Below are 22,787 nucleotides of genomic sequence, written 5' to 3' on the forward strand. Positions count from 1 at the left end.
GTGTAGTTGATTCGGGATTGGAGAAATAAAGGAACCATACAGATTGTCCATATACTCAAAGGAGGCAACAAATTGGCTGATTTTTTAACTAACATGGCTGTTCATTTTGCAGGTACTTTCAACATAACAAATTATCAGGAACTTCTATCAGTGGCTAAAGGAATTCTAAATGCTAATAAACATAATATGCCTAGCTTCAGATTCAAGAAATAGCATGTTAGAGAACCAGACTGAACTTTAAATGATTTACAAATGCATGATTACTGAAATCTTCCATACAACAGATCACAGTCAGACTGGAACTTTTGTCATCAGCTCATATCTATAAACTTAGTTGCTAGTGTAGTTCTATCTAATGTGTGGTATCAACTTTCAGTTCAGTCTATTGGAAGAACTACATTAGCAGCCTAGAATATGGTATGTTAGCTGATTTTCATAAACCTTGGACAAACAAAAAAGTACACAGAAACTGCAATTGACACTGAGATTAACTAACATAGCCTAATCCATGTTGGAAGGATTCTTCTGTTGGTATTATGATTCCATAACCACCTGGTGAAAGCTTTGAGGTGATTTGAAATTGCATCGGACCAAGACTGGATTAGCAGCATTAATTAAGTCAATATTAGTGTTTACATTAATGTTTCTAGTCTATTGTGAGGCACTTTTGGCCTTTTTTTGTTTTCTTGCTTTTATTTTAGGCTTATGTACAGATTTTTTCTTATGAATAAAACACAACCAGTCTCATGCTGGTTGCTTTGAGAAAAAAAAAGATACATTGATTTGAACTGTGACTTGATACTAATGATGGTAAGTGAAGACGTGAAACATCCGAGGCTTCTTATTGTGGTGTTGCTACATGCATATTTCATATGGTATCTCATGCATATATTATTTGGTGTTACCTATGTGGTCTGAAGGGAAATTATTCCAAACGTGGAATTGCACAAATTTGAGAATAAGTTTGTATTAGTAGTTGATTTATGGATGTTGTTATGGTTATTTACCCTCATGATTATTGTTGAATTCCACATTCATGCATACATTTCATCCTGCATTTCTCGTGCTAATATGATGTGGTAGCAAAGGAGAAATTGATGGAAAAAGACTATGGAAACGTATGATGAGGAAGTGAAAGATGAAAGTCATCTCTTGGCTGTGTGCGGAGTGGCTAGTATTGTGAAAGTCATCTCTGGTTGTGTGCAGAGTAAATAGTATCGTGGAAATCACCTCTGGGCTGTGTGCGGAGCGAGTAGTACATGGACTTTGCAGATCCCCATAGGTCATGACTATCGAGATGTGGAGGTTTTTCGTCCGTAGCATGTGTGTACGGTTTGAGACAGTTGGCCAGTGCATTGCATTGCATCACACCTTCATTCATATTTATTGCAATGCACGGTATGTTTCCACATTGATTCCTTGGTTGATGATTCATTAGAGATGCTCTGTGCTTGTTAATTACTTACCTAGACACGTGATGGATTCAAGGACTAGTTGTTTCTGCCTAGGCTATGACTGTAGACTACTGAGATCTATTGTGGTTCATATTGCTACAAGTTTTATGTGAATGTGCTTAGTGACTACATTTGACTGTTTATATGTCTATTTGTTGATTTCTTTCTTCCTATATCTGAACTAATTGTTGGCGGCGTATGATACCTACCGGTGCATGGTGCTTGTACTGATACTACCTTACGGTACCTTTTTTAGAGTGCCGAGTTCCTAACAGGTTCCTCTCCGCACCTCATGAGTGATGCTATCTTGGAAATTTCGAGTCGTTTGCATTATGAGTAGGCAAACGCAAGCCTAAAGTGTACATGAAGTTCTTATAAGGTTAAGGAGAGTATTTGGTAACTTTAAGTGCGTACTTAAGGTTTTGGAGTCATATGAATCGGTGAAATTAAGTTCGTCGAAGGAAATAGAATTTGAGTAACGTTTTGGGAAGATTTTGCATCAATTGAGTTACACCTTGTTTAGTAACGCCTTGAGGGGGAGATATAGGGCCCTTATATGGTTAATGACGTGTTACACAAGTGCCAAGAAGGTTCCATAAGGATTTGAAAGTCAAACGAATCAAAGCGAGCAAGTTATTGGAAGGGGCAGTTTGACGGTCCATTTGACGGACCGTAGGGTGTTTGACAGCCTGTCAAATAGTGGAGCCACCACCGTGAAACAGTCACAGTAAGACCTGTTTTCCTGGACTATTTCATGGTCCATTTGACGGACCGCAGGACGTTTGACGGTCTGTCAAAGTGGCCGTCAAATCTCCCGACGGGATTTTAAGTGACGCTTTATATATTTCGTTTTACCTCATTTGGGTTCATTATTTCATCAATTCAGATCTTAGAGCTCTCTAAAACCATCTCTCTAAGTTTATAAACTGTTCATTCTAAATCCAAGAGGATCAAGAGATTTAAGTGCTAAGAAGCTTGCTAGGGTTTGTGAAGCTCAATCTTTCCTTTGGTGTTGATGTTGGAGACTTCACATTAGTGGAGTAGGTTGATCCAAGTCTTGTTCTTGTGTGATTAAGGTAAGTTTTTACATCTCTTGCATATAGTTAATTTGTTTGATTGTTGTACCATTTAGCTGATGGAAGAAATATGAAAAGAGAGTTAAAGTATGAATTTAAGGATATTTTGCGCTATAAAATGACTTGAGTTATAATTTTCGCATGTTATGAAGTATAATCTTGTTATGGGTGGTAATAATGATGATGAGGAAGTGTTGTATACTAGTGCATATGGTGTTGTGTTGTAGTTATTGTTGTGGATTGATTATGAAAAGGGGTTTTGGGGATTGAATGGAGCATAACTCGAATGAAGTCTCTTAATTATGGTATTGTTGATAATGTCATTGTTGATTAGGAGTTGTTTGGGGGATTTGATAGAAGTAGATGAAATAAGGGAAATGACGCCCAATTTTCGCTAGCTCACGAATTATACTTGTTTGAACATAATAGTTTCTTTGAGTCCTAACTGTGGTATGAACCCTCTTGAATGTACATTTCTTGGGCTTTGGAGGAGAACGTTAAGTACTTAAGAAGATGTAAAGGTATGTAAGGCTAACCCTTCTTTCTTAAGGCATGATTCCATTATTGTATACCTATGCATGAAATTCATATTGTCTTCCATGATGACCCCATTCCTAGAAGCTTTAATGCTCATAGTCCTTGATACTCTTATAATACCATTGATCTCATTCTACGATAGTTGGTCCGTTAAGGAAAGGTATAGTGATGAGGATGATGATGTTGCTTTTACTTGTGTAGTCATATATAAATATGAAGCTATGTTGTGACAACGAGCCTACATGGACGGGTACGATACCTATTGCGCACACACCATTAATCAGTTGGGTACGGATAACACCGAGCCTTGTTATGGCTGGGTACGGATGACACCGAACCTACATGGTCGGGTACGGTATTACTATATGTATATGTTTATGTATGGAAGGTCTTCTTTTGAAAAGGGTAAGTATAGTGAGCGTCTCAAGAGGTATAATTAACTTGTCTATCTTATGTTATCCTTTATGTTTTTATCATGATATTACTTATGCCTTACATACTCAGTACATTATTCGTACTGGCACCCTTTTGTTTGTGGACGCTGCGTTCATGCCTGCAGGTGAACAGGGAGACAGACTTGACCCTTAGGCTGCTTTATCAGAGATTGCCTAGAGGAGCTCAATTTGATTCGGAGCTGCAGCCGTTGGTACTATTCTTTTGTGTATTTATGTGGGCCTGGCGGGGCCATGTCCTGTCTTTATGATGTTATATACTCTTTCTAGAGGCTCGTAGATAGATGCGTATAGCTAGATATCTCTCAGCCTTGTCGGCTCATTTTTTTTATATCATTATAGATAACCTTGTCGGCTTGTATATATATAAATATGGGCATAGTTAATGATGTTGCTATAAAAGTGTCTTAGCTCGATGGAATTTGTATTATTGATGCATAGAAATTCCGAGCTAGCCATGTGGCTCACCTAGATATGAAGGTGAAGGTATGACGAGAGGTGCTCGGTGGGTTAGCTCCGGGTGCCCGTCATGGCCCTCCGGTTGTGTCGTGACAAAAGTGGTATCAGAGCAGTTCGTCCTAGGGTGTGTCTACGAGCCGTGTCCAGTAGAGTCTTGTTTATGGGTGTGTAGCGCGCCATACTTATAAACAGGAGGTTGCAGTCATTTAGGAATGAATGACCTTCTTTTCCTCATAGATCGTGCGATGGAGCCATGATATAAACATTTCTTTTTTTCTTAACCGCGTGTTATGTTTTCAGCAATACCTGTTAAGAGAAAAGCTACAGCAGCCCAAAAGGGGAAGACAGTGGTAGGTAGGGGAACCGAGAGGGTACTGCCGACAGATATAGAGGAGGGTGAGTCCCAGAATGAGGTTTCATCTCGGTCCTCGCACTCACTTCCTGTTTCAGAGGAGTATAAGGGAGCCTCAGCCCCAGCTCCGACACCCCCAGCTCCTCAACCAGATGCTTTCGGCCAAGAGATGAAAGAGGCCATTCATTTGCCGACTCAGTTAGTTGCCGCTCAGGCTCAGCGGCAAGGTACGAGTCATGGTGATAGAGCTATTAGTGCCAGAGCCCGTGATTTTATTAGTTTGAACCCTCCAAAATTCTTTGGGTCAAAACCGGATGAGGACACTCAAAGCTTTATTGATGGAATGTTGAGAACACTTCAGTTAATGCATGAATGTCGAGTCGGTAGATTTGGCCTCTTATAGATTACGAGATGTTGCGGTTTATTGGTATACGGTTTGGATGTCTTCTAGAGGAGCCAATGCACCTCCACCGGTATGGCAAGAGTTTGTGGATGCTTTCCCCCGACACTACTTGCCACCAGAGATTCGATGGGCTAGAGCTGAGAAGTTCCTAAATCTTAGACAAGGAAGTATGAGTACCCTAGAGTATAGCCTCCGCTTCAATTCTTTGGCTAGGTATGCTCCGGCCATGATCGCGGATATGGGAAACCGTGTTCATCGGTGTATAAGTGGCTTAGGGCCACATTTGATGGATAAGTGTTTGACTGCGTCACTTCAGGACGGTATGGACATTTCTCTCATTCAGGCCCATGCCCAGAATTTGGAAGAACGGCAACAACAACAAAGAAGTGAGCTTCAGGCCATTCCACGACTAGTGCACCTCCACGATTTGCGGGCCAGAGATTTGATAGACCTATTCACTTCGGATCGGGTCAGAGTTTCAGAGCTTAGGGTTCTCAGTACAAGGGTTACTCGGGCCAGGAAAGACCACCCCTACCATGATGTACTCAGTGTGGGAAGCTACATTGGGGTCAGTGCCGATTAGGTTCAGATTCTTGCTATACCTACGGTCAGCCAGGCCATATGATATGTGATTGTCCCTCGAGAGGTAGTAGAGGTAAGGTTCAACCCACAGGGTCAGCAGATGGGTCTTCATCATCTATACGCCCTTCAGTAAAAGGCTCACAAACACCAGTTAGCCGTGGTAGAGGTAAAGGAGGAGCGCCCAGTTCGAGTGGTCCTCAACACCGTATTTATGCACTGGCTGGGCGATAGGATCTTGAGTCCTCCCCTGATGTTGTCACAGGTATATTATCGATATTTTCTCGTGATGTATATGCATTGATTGATCCAGGATCTATATTGTCATATGTTACTCCTTATGTTGCTAGTCGATTTGGGGTGAAACCGGAGTCAATCAAACCTTTTGAGGTATCTACACCCGTTGGTGAACCGGTGATAGCTAGTCGAGTATACAGAAATTGTGTAGTTGTGATTTGTGATCATCACACTATGGATGATCTACATGAGTTGAAAATGGTGGATTTTGATGTTATCATGGGCATGGATTGGTTGGCTACTTGCTATGCTAATGTTGATTGTAGAACAAAGATGGTTTGCTTCCAGTTTTCGGGAGAACCAGCTTTGGAATGGAAGGGGATAATACAGCGTCTCAGAGAGGTAGGTTTATTTCCTATCTCAAGGCAAGGAAGATGATTGCTAAAGATTGTATTTATCATTTAGTCCGGGTTCAAGATATAGAAGCCAGATCGCCGACTCTTCAGTCTGTCCCTGTAGTGAATGAGTTTCCGGATGTATTCCCGGATGAGCTCCCAGGCCTTCCCCCAGAGCGAGAGATTGATTCTGCTATTGATGTGCTACCGGATACTAAATCCATATCTATTCATCCTTATAGGATGGCTCCTGCAGAGTTGAAAGAGTTGAAGGAACAATTGAAGAACTTGCTTGAGAAAGGCTTTATTAGGCCTAGTTCATCGTCGTGGGGAGCACCTGTGTTGTTTGTAAGGAAGAAAGATGGCTCCTTGCGAATGTGTATTGATTACAGACAGCTAAATAAGGTGACGATCAAGAATAAATATCCACTTCCAAGGATTGATGATTTATTCGATCAATTGCAGGGCACCAAATGGTTCTCAAAGATAGACTTAAGATCCGGGTATCACAAGGTGAGAGTTAGGGAGAAAGATATTCCTAAGACGACCTTCAGAACTAGATATGGTCATTTCGAGTTTCGGGTAATGTCGTTTGGGATAACTAATGCACCGGTAGTATTCATGGATTTGATAAAAAATGTGCTCAGGCCTTTCCTAGACTTATTTGTGATTGTGTTCATCGATGATATCCTGGTATATCCTCGGTCTGAGGCAGAACATGCAGATCATTTACGTACCATCCTTAGAATTCTTCAGGCTCGGCAGCTATTTGCAAAATTTTCAAAGTGTGAGTTTTGGTTGAATTTGGTGTGATGGTATTTGGGTGGATACCCAAAAGATCGAAGTTGTAAAGACTTGGTCGAGAGCTACAACACCTATGGAAGTTCATAGTTTTCTAGGTTTGGCTGGTTATTATTGAAGATTTGTAGAAGGTTTTTCTTCTATCTCCGCACCGCTAACAAAGCTGAATCAGAAAGCAGCTAAATTTCGATGGACGGATGATTGTGAATGTAGTTTTCAAGAGTTGAAAAATAGATTGATTTCGGCCCCGGTTCTAACACTTCCAGAAGGATCGGAAGGCTATGTCCTCTATTGTGATGCTTCATGCGTTGGGTTAGGATGTGTGTTGATGCAGCATGATAAGGTGATTGCTTATGCTTCAAGGCAGTTGCAGAAACATGAGAAAAACTATCAAACCTATAATCTTGAGTTAGCTGCAGTGATCCATGCGTTGAGGATGTGGCGGCATTATTTGTATGGTGTTCATGTTGATATTTATACGGATCACAAGAGCCTTCAGTATATTTTCAAGCAGAAAGAGTTGAACTTACGACAAAGGCGATGGTTGGAGCAGTTGAAAGACTACGATGTTAGCATTCTATATCACCCAGGGAAGGCGAACGTCGTAGCTGATGCTCTTAGCCGTAGATCTATGGGTAACTTATGTAATGTTCTGCTAGAGAAAAGAGAGTTAGCTCTTGAGCTCCAGCAGTTAGCTAGCCTAGGGATTCGGGTAATGGACTCGGGTAATATGGGAGTTACCATTCACAATTCAGCTGTCTCATCACTAGTAGCTGAGGTGAAAGAGCGCCAGTATGAGGATCCCATTCTAGTTCATTGCAGAAATACACTTCCTCAGAAGAAAAAGTCATCCTTTGAGATTTCTGAAGATGGAGTTCTCCGATGTAGAGGTAGGTTGTGTGTTCTCGATGTTACAGGATTACGTCATCAGATTTTGGAAGAAGCCTATTGTTCCCGTTATTTTGTTCATCCCGGAGCAACGAAGATGTACCATGATCTTAAATCCATATATTGGTGGAATGGAATGAAGAAAGACATAGCAGAATTCGTGGCTCAATGTCCTAACTGCCAGCAGGTGAAGATTGAGCATCAAAAGCCTAGCGGGTTGTTGCAAGCTATGGAAATTCTGACTTGGAAATGGGAAGTGATTAATATGGATTTCATCGCAGGCTTACCTCGTACTCAGTGTAAGTATGATTCTATATGGGTAATTGTGGATAGAATTACGAAGTCAGCTCATTTCTTACCAGTCAGAACTATATACGTAGCTGAAGATTATGGAAGGCTTTATGTCAAAGAGATAGTACGGCTCCATGGTGTTCCAGTATCTATTATTTCTGATAGAGGGACACAATTTACAGCCAATTTCTGGAAGTCTTTTCAAGAAGGTTTGGGGACTCAGGTGAGTCTTAGTACAACATTTCATCCACAGACTGATGGACAAGCCGACCGTACCATCCAGACTCTCGAGGATATGCTACGGGCGTGTGTGTTCGATTTTGGAGGTAGTTGGTGTGATCACTTGCCACTTATTGAGTTTGCTTATAACAACAGTTATCATTCCAGCATGCAAATGGCCCCGTATGAGGCTTTGTACGGGCGCAAGTCCAGATCACCAATTGGGTGGCTCGAAGTGGGAAAAACTAAACTAATAGGGCCAGACTTGATCCAGCAAGCCATAGAAAAGGTCAAGCTTATCCAGAATCGATTAATAACAGCTCAGAGTCATCAGAAATCTTATGCAGATAATCTTCTACAAGACTTAGAGTTTCGAGTGAATGACTGGGTATTCTTGAAGGTGTCGCCGATGAAGGGCGTCATGAGATTTGGGAAAAGGGCAAGCTTAGCCCTCAGTATATTGGGCCTTATAAGATTATACGCAAGGTAGGCCAGGTGGCTTATGAGTTAGATCTGCCTTCAGATTTGGAATTCGTCCATCCGATTTTCCATGTATCGATGCTTCGCAAGTGCATTGGAGATCCTTCCAGAATTGTACCTGTAGATGATGTCCAAGTCACCGAGCAATTGTCCTACGAAGAAGTTCCCATTGCTATCCTAGACAGACAAATTCAGAGACTTAGAACCAAAGATGTGGTCTCAGTTAAAGTTCTATGGAAAAACAATAATAGAGAGGAAATGAATTGGGAAGCTGAGGAAGATATGAAGTTCAGGTATCCCCATTTATTTCCACCCCCAGAGGAGACTTAGACAGAGGCGCCATTGTCCTCAGGTATGTAATGCTTTCTTTCAATGATTTCTTGGTCGTGTGTGGCCATTATTGTTGTTGATTGTTGTAGCCCTGTGAGGCGATGTATATTTTGGGTTGCTGTGATAGGATGGTAGTGGCATATTACAGGGGAAACTCTGACGAAATTTTTGTAGAATCCCTAAGAGTCTAATATTCGAGGACGAATGTTCCTAAGGGGGGAGGGATGTTACATCTTGGAAATTTCGAGTCATTTGCATTATGAGTAGGCTAACGCAAGCCTAAAGTGGACATGAAGTTCTTATAAAGTTAAGGAGAGTATTTGGTAACTTTAAGTGCGTACTTAAGGTTTTGGAGTCATATGAATCGGTGAAATTAAGTTCGTCGAAGGAAGTAGAATTTGAGTCACGTATTGGGAGGATTTCGCATCAATTGAGTTATACCTTGTTTAGTAACGCCTCGAGAGGGAGCTATAAGGCCCCTTATATAGTTAATGAAGTCTTACACAAGTGCCATGAAGGTTCCATAAAGACTTGAAAGTCAAACGAATCAAAGCGAGCAAGTTATCGGAAGGGGCAGTTTGACGGACCGTAGGGTTTTTGTCACACCCCACCCTTGGTAAGGCATGATTGGCACCCGGCACCTTACTGGAACTGAGCGAACCAACTTATAACTTACATCCTTCGTGTCTCAAATGGAAACAATAAGATCAAGAGGCTAAATAGGAACATAATATCATGTATAAGTAAATGTACAATAGACCCATGATGCCGACATTACTACTGTCACACTATGACTAAGTTGTACACAGGAACTGTCTGCAAAGCCTCTATGAACATGACTGAGGTATACAAGTAGGGATAGGGCCCCCAACATACCCTCTTGTCACAAAAAAAACATATACAACTCGGACTCGGCAATGCTCCAGGAAGAAGTGGAGCAACCACTCGAGACCAGTACCTGAAGGCAGCTACGATGAAAGATCCTCGTCTCGTCTATCTACACCTGCGGGCATGAACGCAACGTCCACAAGAAGGGACGGCAGTCCGAGCAATGTACTGAGTATGTAAGGCATGAATAGTAGTATGATATCAGAATAAATATGACATAAGATAAAGTAAGTAATTATGCGTCGTACTCTTCTTAAGGTCTCTATCATGTAAACTACTCGTCTACAGGAAAAACATTTCATACACATCCATATACAACATACATACCTATGCATTCACATTCACTTACTATACATACATCTGTCATATCCGTACTCGGCCCTTGCGGGACTCGATGTTATCTGTACTCGGCCCTTGCGGGACTCGATATTATGCCCTACTGATCAGTGGGATGCAATGCATACATATATACATACATACATACATATACATAATAATACATAAATGAAATCAACATCATCATTAGCATTATCATTACCACTATATCATTCCTTGAAGGATCAACCATCGTAAGACGAAATCGATGGTGTCAAGAGAGTATCGAGAACCATGAACTTAGATAGCATTAGAAATAGAATCATCATCGCTATATCTCACCTCGAAAGAACAAGTATTATGAGGCGATATTAATCACAAAGAATAGTCTCAAGATCATGAACAAGCTCAATAATATTGTAAGGACCATGAGATTCATAGACTTCTAGCATTTGTGGAAGCTATGGATATGGCACAAAGGTTTATAACAAAAGAATCATGCCTTTAGAAATAAAGGGGTTTAACCTTAACATACCTTTTTGGTCTCCTTAACTTTAACTACTCAATGCTTGTCTTAGTCCTTCAAATAAATCTTTCTAGAATCTGCCGAAATTTCGGCAGCATCTCCCCTGTTTATATGCCTAGCCTAAAATAGTAATTCAGTAACCAACAACAACAACAATACTAACATTAATCATAATATTCTCAACACCAAAATATTCCATAAACATCCCATATGGGGTTTATCCCATATATCCACTAACAAAACTATTATACGGCTATTTGACAGTTTTATCTCCATAAATAAACCAAAATAAACATTAATATTAGGAGATTCATACCTTACTCCTGATAATCTCACTATATCTTCACCTTTTTTCACCTTAAACTTTAACCACATGCGTCTCTATACGATTCTATACTCGCAACTATACGTTGCCTGAATCGGAATTCGGGAATTATCGTTGATTTAGGCTTGAAATTTGGGTTTGAGAGTTGGGGAACTTTCTAGAGCATTTTGGAATTGTTTGGAAGAAATTTTGGCTTAAAAAAGAGGGGTCAAGCCCCTTTTATATTGGTTCAAATTCGGGTCGGGGTACTGTAGCAGCTACTGTAGCAAGTCGGTTACTGTAGCAGTTACTGTAGCACGCGTTTCTGCTCTGTCGGCTGAACTTGTAACGTCCATAATTTTCTGCTCCGATATCATATCGACGATCGGTTTGTTGTATTGGAAACTAGACTCGGCGAACATCATTTTAGGCTTTTGAAACACCTTAAAACTCTTAATATACTAGGAGATATACCCCTCCAAGGTTGACCCAAAATTCTGTCAACTTTTTCCAAATTTTCGACAAACTTATTTTCTTCGATTTTATTGATCCCGGAATCTTCCATAGCTTATTATATGAACTTAAACCCTCGTAACCATAAGGTTGGAGCATATAATCTCATATATCCTTGAAGGTAACTCCAGCAACCGTACTTAGAACGTCCAACACTTATAAATTTTCACGTACGAACCTACGGGGTGTAACAGTGTTTGACGGCCCATCAAATGGTGGAGCCACCACCGTGAAACAATCACAGTGAGGCCTATTTGGCTGGAATATTTGACGGTCCATTTGCACAGGACGTTTGACGATCCATCAAAGTGGCTGTCAAATCTCCCGATGGGATTTTAAGTGACGCTTTATATATATTTCGTTTTACCTCATTTGGGTTCATTAGTTCCCCAATTCAGATCCTAGAGCTCTCCAAAACCCTCTCTCTAAGTTTATAAACTAATTCATGCTAAATCCAAGAGGATCAAGAGATTTAAGTGCTAAGAAGCTTGGTACGGTTTGTGAAGCTCAAGCTTTCCTTTGGTGTTGATGTTGGAGACTTCACTTTAGTGGAGTAGGTTGATCCAAAGCGTGTTCTTGTGTGATTGAGGTAAGTTTTTACATCTCTTACATATAGTTAAGGTTTTTTGATTGTTGTACCATTTGGTTGAAGGAAGAAATATGAAAAGAGAGTTCAAGTATGAATTTGAGGATATTATGAGCTATAAAATGACTGGAGTTATAATTTTGCATGTTATGAAGTATAATATTGTTATGGGTGGTAATAATGATGATGAGGAAGTGTTGTATACTAGTGCATATGATGTTTTGTTGTAGTTATTGTTGTGGGTTGATTATGAAAAGGGGTTTTGGGGATTGAATGGAGCATAACTCGAATAAAGTCTCTTAATTATGGTATTATTGTTAATGTCATTGTTGATTGGGAGTTGTTTGGGGAATTTGATAGAAGTAGATGAAATAGGGGAAATGCCGCCCATTTTTTGCTAGCTCACGAATTATACTAGTTTGAACGTAATAGTGTCTTTGAGACCTAACCGTGGTATAAACCCTCTTGAATGTAGATTTTTCGGGCTTTGGAAGAGAACATAAGTAGTTAAAAAGACGTAAAGGTATGTAAGGCTAACCCTTCTTTCTAAGGCATGATTCCATTGTTGTACACCTGTACATGAAATTCATATTGTCTTCCATGATGACCCCATTCCTAGAAGCGCTAAAGCTCATAGTCCTTGATACTCTTATGATACTATTGATCTCATCCTACGATAGTTGTTTCGGTAAGGAAAGGTATAGTGATGAGGATGATGATGTTGTTTTTACTTGTGTAGTCATATATAAATATAAAGCTATGTTGTGACACCGAGCCTATATGGCCGGGTACGATACCTATTGCGCACACACCACTGATCAGCTGGGTACGGATAACACCGAGCCTTGTTATGGCCGGGTACGGATGTCACCGAACCTACATGGTCGGGTACGGTATTACTATATGTATATGTTTACGTATGGAAGGTCTTCTTTAGAGAAAAGGGTAAGTAAGTATGGTCAGCGTCTCAAGAGGTATAATTGGCTCTTCTATCTTATGTTATCCTTCATGTTTTTATAATGTTATTACTCATGCCTTACATACTCAATACATTGTTCGTACTAACGTCCTTTTATTTGTGGACGTTGGGTTTATGCCCGCAGGTGGACAGGGAGACAGACTCGACCCTTAGGCTTCTTTATCAGAGATTTCCTAGAGGAGCTCCATTTGATTCAGAGCTACAGCCGTTAGTACTATTCTTTTGTGTATTTATATGGGCATGGCGGGGCCTATCCCGTCTTTATGATGTTACGTACTCTTTCTAGAGGCTCGTAGACAGATGCGTATAGCTAGATATCTCTCAGCCTTGTCGGCTCATATTTTGTATATCATTATTGATAGTCTTGTCGTCTTGTATATATATATATATATATACATACGGGCATAGTTAATGATGTTGATATAAAAGTGTCGTAGCTCGATGCATAGAAATTACGAGTTAGCCATGTGGCTCACCTAAATATGATGGTAAAGGTATAATAAGGGGTGCTCGGTGGGTTAGCTCCGGATGCCAGTTATGGCCCTTCGGTTGGGTTATGACAGATGCCAAGGCTTAGCTTGCACAGTTCCCAAGGTGAGCATTGGATGGATCTCGCTGCCCGGAGACTCCGCTATATTACTTGTCTTATTTCCTATTCTGAGACAATATCAGTATTCTAGACTTTTATTATTCAGACTTGTATTAGTAGCTCTTGTACTATTCAGACCAGATCCCGGGGGATTATTTATTAGTATTCCGCTTTAGTAATTATTTATATTATGAAACTATTTATTCCTCTTATTCATTTTACTTATGTTGGAATGGATGTTGGATAAGGGAAGGATTCGCCCACCGGAGAGGTCTGTGTGGGTGCCCGCTCAACCTACGAGTTGCGTCGTGACAGAGCCTCATCCGTAATTACTAATATAACTTAAGACAGAATTAACAAACCTAATAAAGACCAATTGACCGAGGCCTCAAATTAGTCAATAATATATATAACATATATTCTTCTAGCCATCTATAAATAAACAAAAACTCCAGCACTACTCAAGTACTTCAAAATTATTTTATAGCTTTCCCAACCAGGCCAATTTTTTGTTGATTAGGAACTAAGTGTTTGAAACTTGCATACATCTACTAAATGTTGTCCGCTTATTTTGAGTTTTTGTTGCATAATAAGATGGTCTTGTTTCATGTTTTGTTTTTGTTATTTGTCGCCTGCGAAGGAAAGTTGCAGCTACCGAAGAATGCAGCTGTGAAGGCTGTTTTTGCTTTTGGAGATTCTATCGTCGATCAAGGAAATAATAATCACATTACGACAGTTGTTAAATGTAATTTTGAACCATATGGGAAGGACTTCATGGGTGGAAAACCTTCTGGAAGGTTTAGCAATTCCAAGACACCCTCCGACTTGATAGGTATATATTCTCCATTAGCATATCTTACATTTAAACCTTCTAAAACTAAAAAGACTTTTTTTGTTTACTCGAACACCAAATACGTGTTGTATTAAAACTGGAGTAAGCTTTACATCAGGAGCTTGTGGATTTGATCCTCAAACAGCTATCCTTGCGGTATTTTACTCACTCTGTAGATTATGTCCTTTAGATCAAATGCAAAACTTAGCGAATTAACGTAATTTATATGAAACTATACAACTTGAAGGATTATTATACATATTTCCTTTTCTAAATATTTTTCCAAAAAAGTTCTAAATTAAAGTATGGGTGATAGTACAATTTCACCGATTCGATCTTCCGTACAAGGTACCTATTGTTTTCTCAGTTTTTATTGGGATTGAAGGTACAGTATTTGTGGAAACTAATTTCTAATTCACGGTTTATTTTGAAAAAATAAATCAGTCAGTCATACCTCTATCAACACAATTAGATCATTTTAGAGAATACATTGGGAAGCTTAAGGAATTGGTTAGACAAGGAGAAGCGAAAGACATATTGAGCAATAGCTTGTTCTTCGTTGTAGCCGACAGCGATGACCTCACCAATACCTATTTCACTATCGGAATTCGTCGGCTGCAGTATGGTCTTAATGCATACACTGATCTTATGGTGTCCGGAGCTTCCGACTTTGTCCAAGTATGTACACCTATTTGAAGTGATCATCTTAATTTATGAATTTTGACAAGCGTTTTAAAATGTCTTATTTCCTTTGAGACAATGCAACTTAATTGTGTTTACCCCGAATTTAGGTAATCAATTGAATTTGTAAATGAGGTATAATATATGTGGATGAGCTTTAATCTATTTGATTGGAAGAAAATGGATATGGATATGCTATGAGCAAGTGAATAATAATCGATGGTTTGCACTATATGTATGTATTAAATAATGTATGAATATTGTTTAATTGAATAAAGCTAAAGAAGAACACACTAAATCCGGACCAAAATCAGAGAACGAGAGGGGGAGATTTTATATATTTTGCTATTACAATGTTCTAGATCTGAAGAAGCCAACCCTTGAAAGTAAGGTAATGCCCCCTATTTATAGTTTTGCCTTATGAGCCTCATATAACATAAAGCCCTTTTGAATAAACAAAAACCCTAAAAGGATAAGGTTGGGTCGTAGGGTCTGACAATCATACGATAGGCAGTACAATGTGGCAGAACGATCTTGACGCGTGGCAATTGTGTAACGGATCACCCGGACCAACGGCCACGAACAACCGGGCCAATAGCCACGATCAACCGAACCAACGGTCACGATCAACTCGGCTATGGAGAAACCGAACCAAACGATTTCCCTTGCTTTCTTCGAATCAAGCACTTCTCCGGTCCGAAAGAAAGTCTTCATGCTCGTGTTTGTTTCTTTCTTCCCTCGATCTCCGGTCTCACCGGTCTAGCATATGTCCGATTTTTACCGTATACAGATAGTCCCCACACTTTCCGGATCGCAGTTTTACCAGAGTAACCGGAAGTGGATAAATCAAGAAACCGGTGGTTCCATATGCTCGTTATTATCTTTTCATTTTGGAGGGATCAGTTGCATCACGTCCTTCTGTCATTAGCCACATGTCTCATCCCAGATGGTCAGCTCTGACAACCGCCGTAACGCACGTCGTGTCAAGTCACTTCTCATTAATTGTGGGACACATGGCATTCCCCGGTTGGCTGGGATCTGTAACCGCCTCGATCCCCATATCTACATAATGCCTTCCACCTCTTCATTTTTCCATTTTACGTCTTCATTTCATCACTTCTAATCGTCCTCCATCTCATATTTCTTGTTGATTCAACCGTTTTATCCCTTTTGATTCATTGCTTATATTACGTGAAAGGAAACCAGCTCCACCAACTTGTATACGGTAGAAATCGGACATATGCTAGACCGGTGAGATCGGAGATTGAGGGAAAGAAACAAGCACGAGCATGAAGACTTTCTTTCGGACCGGAGAAGTTCTTGATTCAAAGAAAGCGAAGGAAATCGTTTGGTCCGATTTCTTCATAGCCGAGTTGATCGTGGCCGTTGGTCCGGGTGATCTATTACACAATTGCCACGCGTCAAGACCGTTCTGCCACATTGTGCTGCCTATCGTACGGGTGTCATGTAACACCCCAATTTTTTTTTTTTAACTTGCTCTTGAATTTTTGGATTGACCATACCTTGATAGTAAGGGTATATTTTACTTCGCACTCCCCGAATGTGAACTTGACGACATTTGAAACTTGTTTGAAGTGTTATGGTGTAGTTATATAAACTACTCTTACTATGATTATCTTATTAAATTTATTAAAAGGATTAGATATTTATAAAAGTGGGAAACCTTTTTATTTTATTTTATTTTATTATTTTCTTTCATTCTTATCAAGGAAGATACAAATTATTTTATTATTCTTTTTCCATTCTTATCAAGTAAGATATATATCCCTTGTCTCTTATTTCTGTTACCTCTATAATTTAGTTTTTCTCTAGAAAAAGAAGACCAAAAACTTCTCTCCTCTCATAACATTCACCCACTAAATCAATCATCAAGATTTGCCTTGGTTGATCCCCAAACAACTCCACACGATTGAGGTAAGTTACAAACCCGTTTTTGGATTGGACTGCTGTTAGTGTTTTTAGCATAACTCCTTGTATAAAGCTTAGTTTTAAGTGCTTCAAGATGTTCTAGAAATCTATTTCATAGCCCTACAACTTTCGTTCATTCTTGAAAAATTAGTTTTGCTCGTATTCACTCGAAAAGGGGCGAAGAGTTGCAGGGCAGGTGCTGCCAAGATTTTCGTTTTGCAAAACCTACATGTACAGCTGTTAGTATTTTGAGCATATCTCTTTGTACAAAATTGCTATAGGAGTGATTCGAATTTCTCTAAGACCCTAAGACATATATCTACAACCTTCATTAAGGCCACAAAGTCAATATTTGCCATTTACCCCTTTGAAACTGAGTGACAGTACAGGGCAGTAGTGTTGTCCAGAATTCCTGTTTTGATAGTTTAGGCTGATTTTCACTGATTTCATGTTTAGTTTCGATGTGCTGAGACTTTTGAACTTAAGTGGATATTTGATTGTGTATTTAAGGTATATATTCTCTTGTACAAGCTAAGAGGAATTGTTTGACGAAGTGGACTTTGGTTGGTCTATGGCGTAGACGATTTGAACTCCTCGAGTTGTGGTAGAACTTGTGGTGTGGTAAAATGCCAAGGTTTGTGTATAAACTTGAACTTGGAATGTCTTTGTTTTCTAGAATTTTTGAAGTACCTTGATGGGTTGTTTCCTTACTCTTCATCTTATATCATGGTATGGTTGTTATCTAAAGTGTTGCACAACTTTCGCTAAATCGCCCACTTGTACGAATTGCTTGATCATTTTGCATTCTTGTTGGGACTTTGTCCTTCTTGTTACGGTGACTTTGTCATCGATATCGGCATGCCTCTCGATTCGGATCTTGCCCATCTTGACTTTGGATTTACATTTCGTCTTGATGATGGATTTTCATCCATTTTCGAGTACGAGTGGAAAGCCACTTTTAACATGGCTCTTGATTCTCTTGACTATTGGGTGATGACCCTTCTTGATTTGGGGCTTCGGCCCATCTTGATATTGATTGTGCTTGGTGTGATGGCATGACGTACATGTTGGGCGAAATTGGTTATTTGACAAACTCTCTTGAATTGAATAATAAGCTTTCTTGAGACTTGAGCCTTCGAATATTAGTATCGATATTTTGAAAGTCTTCAAGGTTGGTATTTGATACTTTGATATACTTTTTTACTTGGTTTATTGTTATCTTTTTGAGCTACCTACGACGGACAAGGGAATTGGAGAATCTAATGGCTCCAAGCCCAAAGTTTATACACCACTAAGCTTTATGCTTAGCGATAGTTGTTTTCTATCGTAGGTAATGTGCGGGAAGAGATGTGAAGATGGACATTTGGAGTAGACTTTTTGGGAGCCTTAGTGAAGATCACATTTGCATATGCATCTAGGTCTTGTAAATTTTGGGGACTTGTACATGATCCATGTGTGACACTTATGTATGAAATTTTGAAGGCTTGTTGGACGCAAGACCATATGCTTGTAACTTGAACTTGGTGACTTGTTTTGCTATTTTAGGCTGTGCTACCAACCCAAGTCATGCCATGTATTGGGTTTACATTTTTCCTTGTAATTATGTACAAAGGAAGATACTAGTTTCTATGATAATCGCAAGTTTGAGTTTTGTGTATCTTATGGACCCGCAATGGTGTTGATTTGAAAATATAATTTCAAACAAAGTTTCTTAAATGTGTTGACTATTTGAGAAGGGAATTACCGTTTTAAATTTATACTCTGATATTGTATTTCATCTAAGAAATTTTTCGGAGGGTACAATGAAAAAAAAATGTCGCACTTTCAACCCTTTTTCGCATGGGCCTATTTCCGCTATTAAATATTTTTGTGAAGATCTTTTGGCATAACTTTCTTCTAAACACTGTAAGTGTGAAATTAGCTTTTGTTTTGTAAGTGGTATCCTTCCAAAGGGGATGTTACATGTCAGACCGTACGACCCAACCTTATCCTTTTAGGGTTTTTCTTTATTCAAAAGGGTTTTATGTTGTATGAGGCCCATAAGGCAAAACTATAAATAAGGGGCATTACCGTACTTTCAAGGGTTGGCTTCTTCAGATCTAGAACTTTGTAATAGAAAAATATATAAAATCTCCCCCTCTCATTCTTTGATTTTGGTCCAGATTTAGTGTGTTCTTATTTAGCTTTATTCAATCAAACAATACTTACATTATTTAATACATACATTTAGTGTAAACCATCGATTATGTTATAGCCCGTATTTTGTACATTCGGATATTTCAAGGAAGTCGTGGTAAGTTAAGGGCAAGACTATTTTCCAAAGTATTTTAATATACAAGTTGGTTATTAGTGTGAAAATATTGGGAAAGGCTAAGGGTAAAAAGAGAAATTCATAAGAGGGTTCATGGTAATATTGTGGAAGGCTAGGGGGAAAATGGGAATTTCATAAAAGTTCATGAAATAGGCCAAAGTGGCCGGCCAAGGTAGGTATGGGCCTTGTCCCACATGGATTAATAACATATGTAGGTGAAGATGACAAATTAGGATATAATTATCCTTTATTTTAAGAAACTTCAAGAAAAAGGGAGAAGGGGCATGTGTCCACATTCTATTTGATGAGGCTAAATAATATATATATATATATATATATATATATATATATATATATATATATATTGGATACATAATCTTCCCTCACAAGTTCATGAAACTCCAAGAAGAAAAAATGAAGAACCATTCGGCCAAGCTAGCCGAATTGGAACCATGGGAAATTGACCAAGAAAAATTATTTTCTTCTAGCATTTCAACTAATTGGAAGGTCCTCATTAACATGAAGGAGTTGTTGGAGCAAGCCAAGCGTTCATTTGGGTGATTTACATACCCTAACCAAGTAAGAAGACAAGTGCAGGAAGGTAAGGTTCAATCTTCTTTTATATATGTTATGGATGGTTTATGCATGTTGTTGTATGTAGAAATGGATGGAATTCATGAAATATGTATGTGTATGGTTGTGGCCGAATAGAGGTGGTGTTGTGTAGATGTGATGAATTGATTTTATTTAGTATTTTGATTGTTGTAGTTGTGGATTCCAGGATGAAAATGAAGGTTTGATGAATTGAAATGAAGTTGGAATCATTGTGGGATTATTGAAGAAATTAATATGACACTAGCATGGTTTCTTGTGTTTGTGAAGATAATGTTGTCAATGTGTGGTTGTAGGTATAAAGCATGAATTTGGAGGTGGAAAATGTGTTGATTTTATTGAGATTGGAAGGTTGTAAGTTGGTTGTTGTGATTGAATTGAATATAAGTAAAATGTTGTCGAATTATGTAAAAGAAGTTACTAACGTTAGAATGTATTTTGAATTGATTGATGAAGTTGTTAAAGTGTAGATTGTTGGTGTAGTTCATGAATTTGGAAGAAAGCAATGTATTGTTGTTGCCCTTATTAAGTTTGGAAGATTTCGGATTATTGTTGATAATGTGGCCGAGTGGAATTCTCGGATTGTTGTTGTTAAATTGGTCGACTTAGATTCTCGGGGATGGTGTATTTACAGGGGAGATGCTGCCGAAATTTCGGCAGATTATAAGTGAATTTGTTTGAAAAACTAAGACAAGTGTGTGATGATGTGTTTAATGATTGTGTAAATCTTCTTGAATGTAGATTAGCGATAGCGGGCTTGGACAATTAAGCGTAGCTAATAGGACGTGGAACAGGTATTGTAATGCTTACCCTTTCTTTCTTTTGGCATGATCTTTGTGAGACAAACAGACAAAGTATATGTATGATTTCAAAGAACTTCATATTCTTAGAGCCACTAGGATGGCTAATGTTCTTGACTTCCGAAGAACTATTTTGCTATGTCTTGATACAAGTGTGTGGTTCCAAAATTTCTATGTTGATTTGATCCATAGCGATATTCGAAAGGTACTTGATATGATTATTGCTTTGATTTTCCAAAAATAGCTTCTGAAACGTCCATAGAAGGTTCTGTACTAAAACATCCATAACTTTTTCATACTAACTCGGATTGACTTGAAACGTGTTTATGACTCTCAAGTGTCGATTTATGTACGTACCCATCGAGTCTTAAAAATTTGTTCTATGTGCATATGTATATGAAGCGACGCCTTATGAGATTTATGATCTTATTCTATGTTCTCTTAACGCTGTTATTCGTTGCTAGTCTCATCTTATAATAATTTCTCCTTCAAGGTGAGACAAAGCCATGATGATTATTCCATAATATATTCGGAGGTTACCGACCTTACGTCACTCCGATAGAGACATAACATTCTTTGGGCTCTCCTGCATGCTGCTTACATGATATATGTATATGATACATGAACATGATATATGTATATGCATATGGGGTAAGGGTAAAGGTGAGACGCTATAGACGCATAGCCACCTGATCAGTTGGTATAATATGATATCGCCCCGGAAGCGGGATGCCCGGACGCGGGATATATGGATAAATGGATCGGGCTGCAAGTTCCGCAGCAATATAATATATATAAACGGATCGGGTTGCACGTTCCGCAGCAATATAATATATAAATGGATCGGGCTGCACGTTCCGCATCAATATAATATATATATATGGATCGGGCTGCACGTTCCGCACCACTAAGCATGCATGGTACCTGCCAAAAGGCACTCATATGTACAGGTTGCTCTTTTATCTCACGATATGCTCTACATTTCCTTTGTTTCTTTATTCATGCTATGTATCCCTTGTAGGCTATTATTCATGCCTTACATACTCGATACATTACTCGTACTGTCGTCCCTTCTTGTGGACGCTGCGTTTCATGCCACGCAGGTACACCCAGATGAGTAAAGGACATTGCTAGAAGATGCTTCAGCTGGATTGGCGAGCTCCAATTCCTTTCGGAGTGTTGCCGAGTCAGAGTACATATGTTATGATTTCTGATTAATGTTAGAGACTTTGCAGACAGAGTCGTGGGTACAGGATGTCAGTCTTGTAAGCGGCTCCGTCAGCCGATGTGTCATTTTGTGTTTTGTTATAAATTATGATTACAGATTTTGTTTGACTTGAGGACGATGAAAAAGAGTATTTCTGAAAGAAGTACTATGTATTTCATCCTTAAAAGTCGAAAAAGATTATGTGTGCACTAAGGGTCAGAGGGTTTGCTCGGCCCTAAGTAAGGGTCGGGTGCCCATCACACCCTAGGGAAATTAGGGTGTGACAGATTATTATTCACTTGCTCATAGCATATCCATATCTATTTTCTTCCAATCAAATAGATTAAAGCTCATCCACATATCCTATACCTCATTTACAAATTCAATTGATTACCTAAATTCGGGGTAAACAGTTTGGCGTCCACTGTGGGGCTAGGATAATAGGGGTCTTTGATCTTGATTTCTATCACTTACCCGCTAGGATTGAAAAAATCTTTTGTTCGTCTAAAACGGACCAAATGGCTAATAGTGGACAATCTGGTCACGTCAACAACAACGAGATTGTGGCCGAAAATGAAGACAGTGGGCCACCAGGATTACTAGCAAATCCCGCCGATCCAAACGCCGTTAACTCGAGTGAGGGCCTCAACCTGCAAAACACAGTGAATCAGGAGAACGCCGCCCCGCCGGCCACTGATCCTTTAAATACTCACAATTCAATTACTTTATCCCGGACACAAGGCCGGAAAGTACCGGATACCC

At 39.3% G+C, this 22,787-nt stretch overlaps 1 long non-coding RNA gene across 2 annotated transcripts; it reads left to right on the plus strand.

Annotated features, from left to right (window-relative positions):
• The first annotated feature begins 14,107 nt into the window (after positions 1–14,107).
• Positions 14,108–18,759, plus strand: LOC132608982 (uncharacterized). Of its 2 annotated transcripts, XR_009570633.1 has the most exons (4): positions 14,108–14,485; positions 14,930–15,163; positions 17,606–17,729; positions 18,426–18,759. It is a non-coding gene; the product is annotated as an uncharacterized LOC132608982 (long non-coding RNA). The 2 variants fall into 2 exon arrangements; XR_009570634.1 differs by lacking the exon at positions 14,930–15,163.
• The last annotated feature ends 4,028 nt before the right edge of the window (positions 18,760–22,787 follow it).

Source organism: Lycium barbarum, chromosome 9, assembly GCF_019175385.1.
Source record: "Lycium barbarum isolate Lr01 chromosome 9, ASM1917538v2, whole genome shotgun sequence".
Classification (NCBI taxonomy): domain Eukaryota; kingdom Viridiplantae; phylum Streptophyta; class Magnoliopsida; order Solanales; family Solanaceae; genus Lycium; species Lycium barbarum.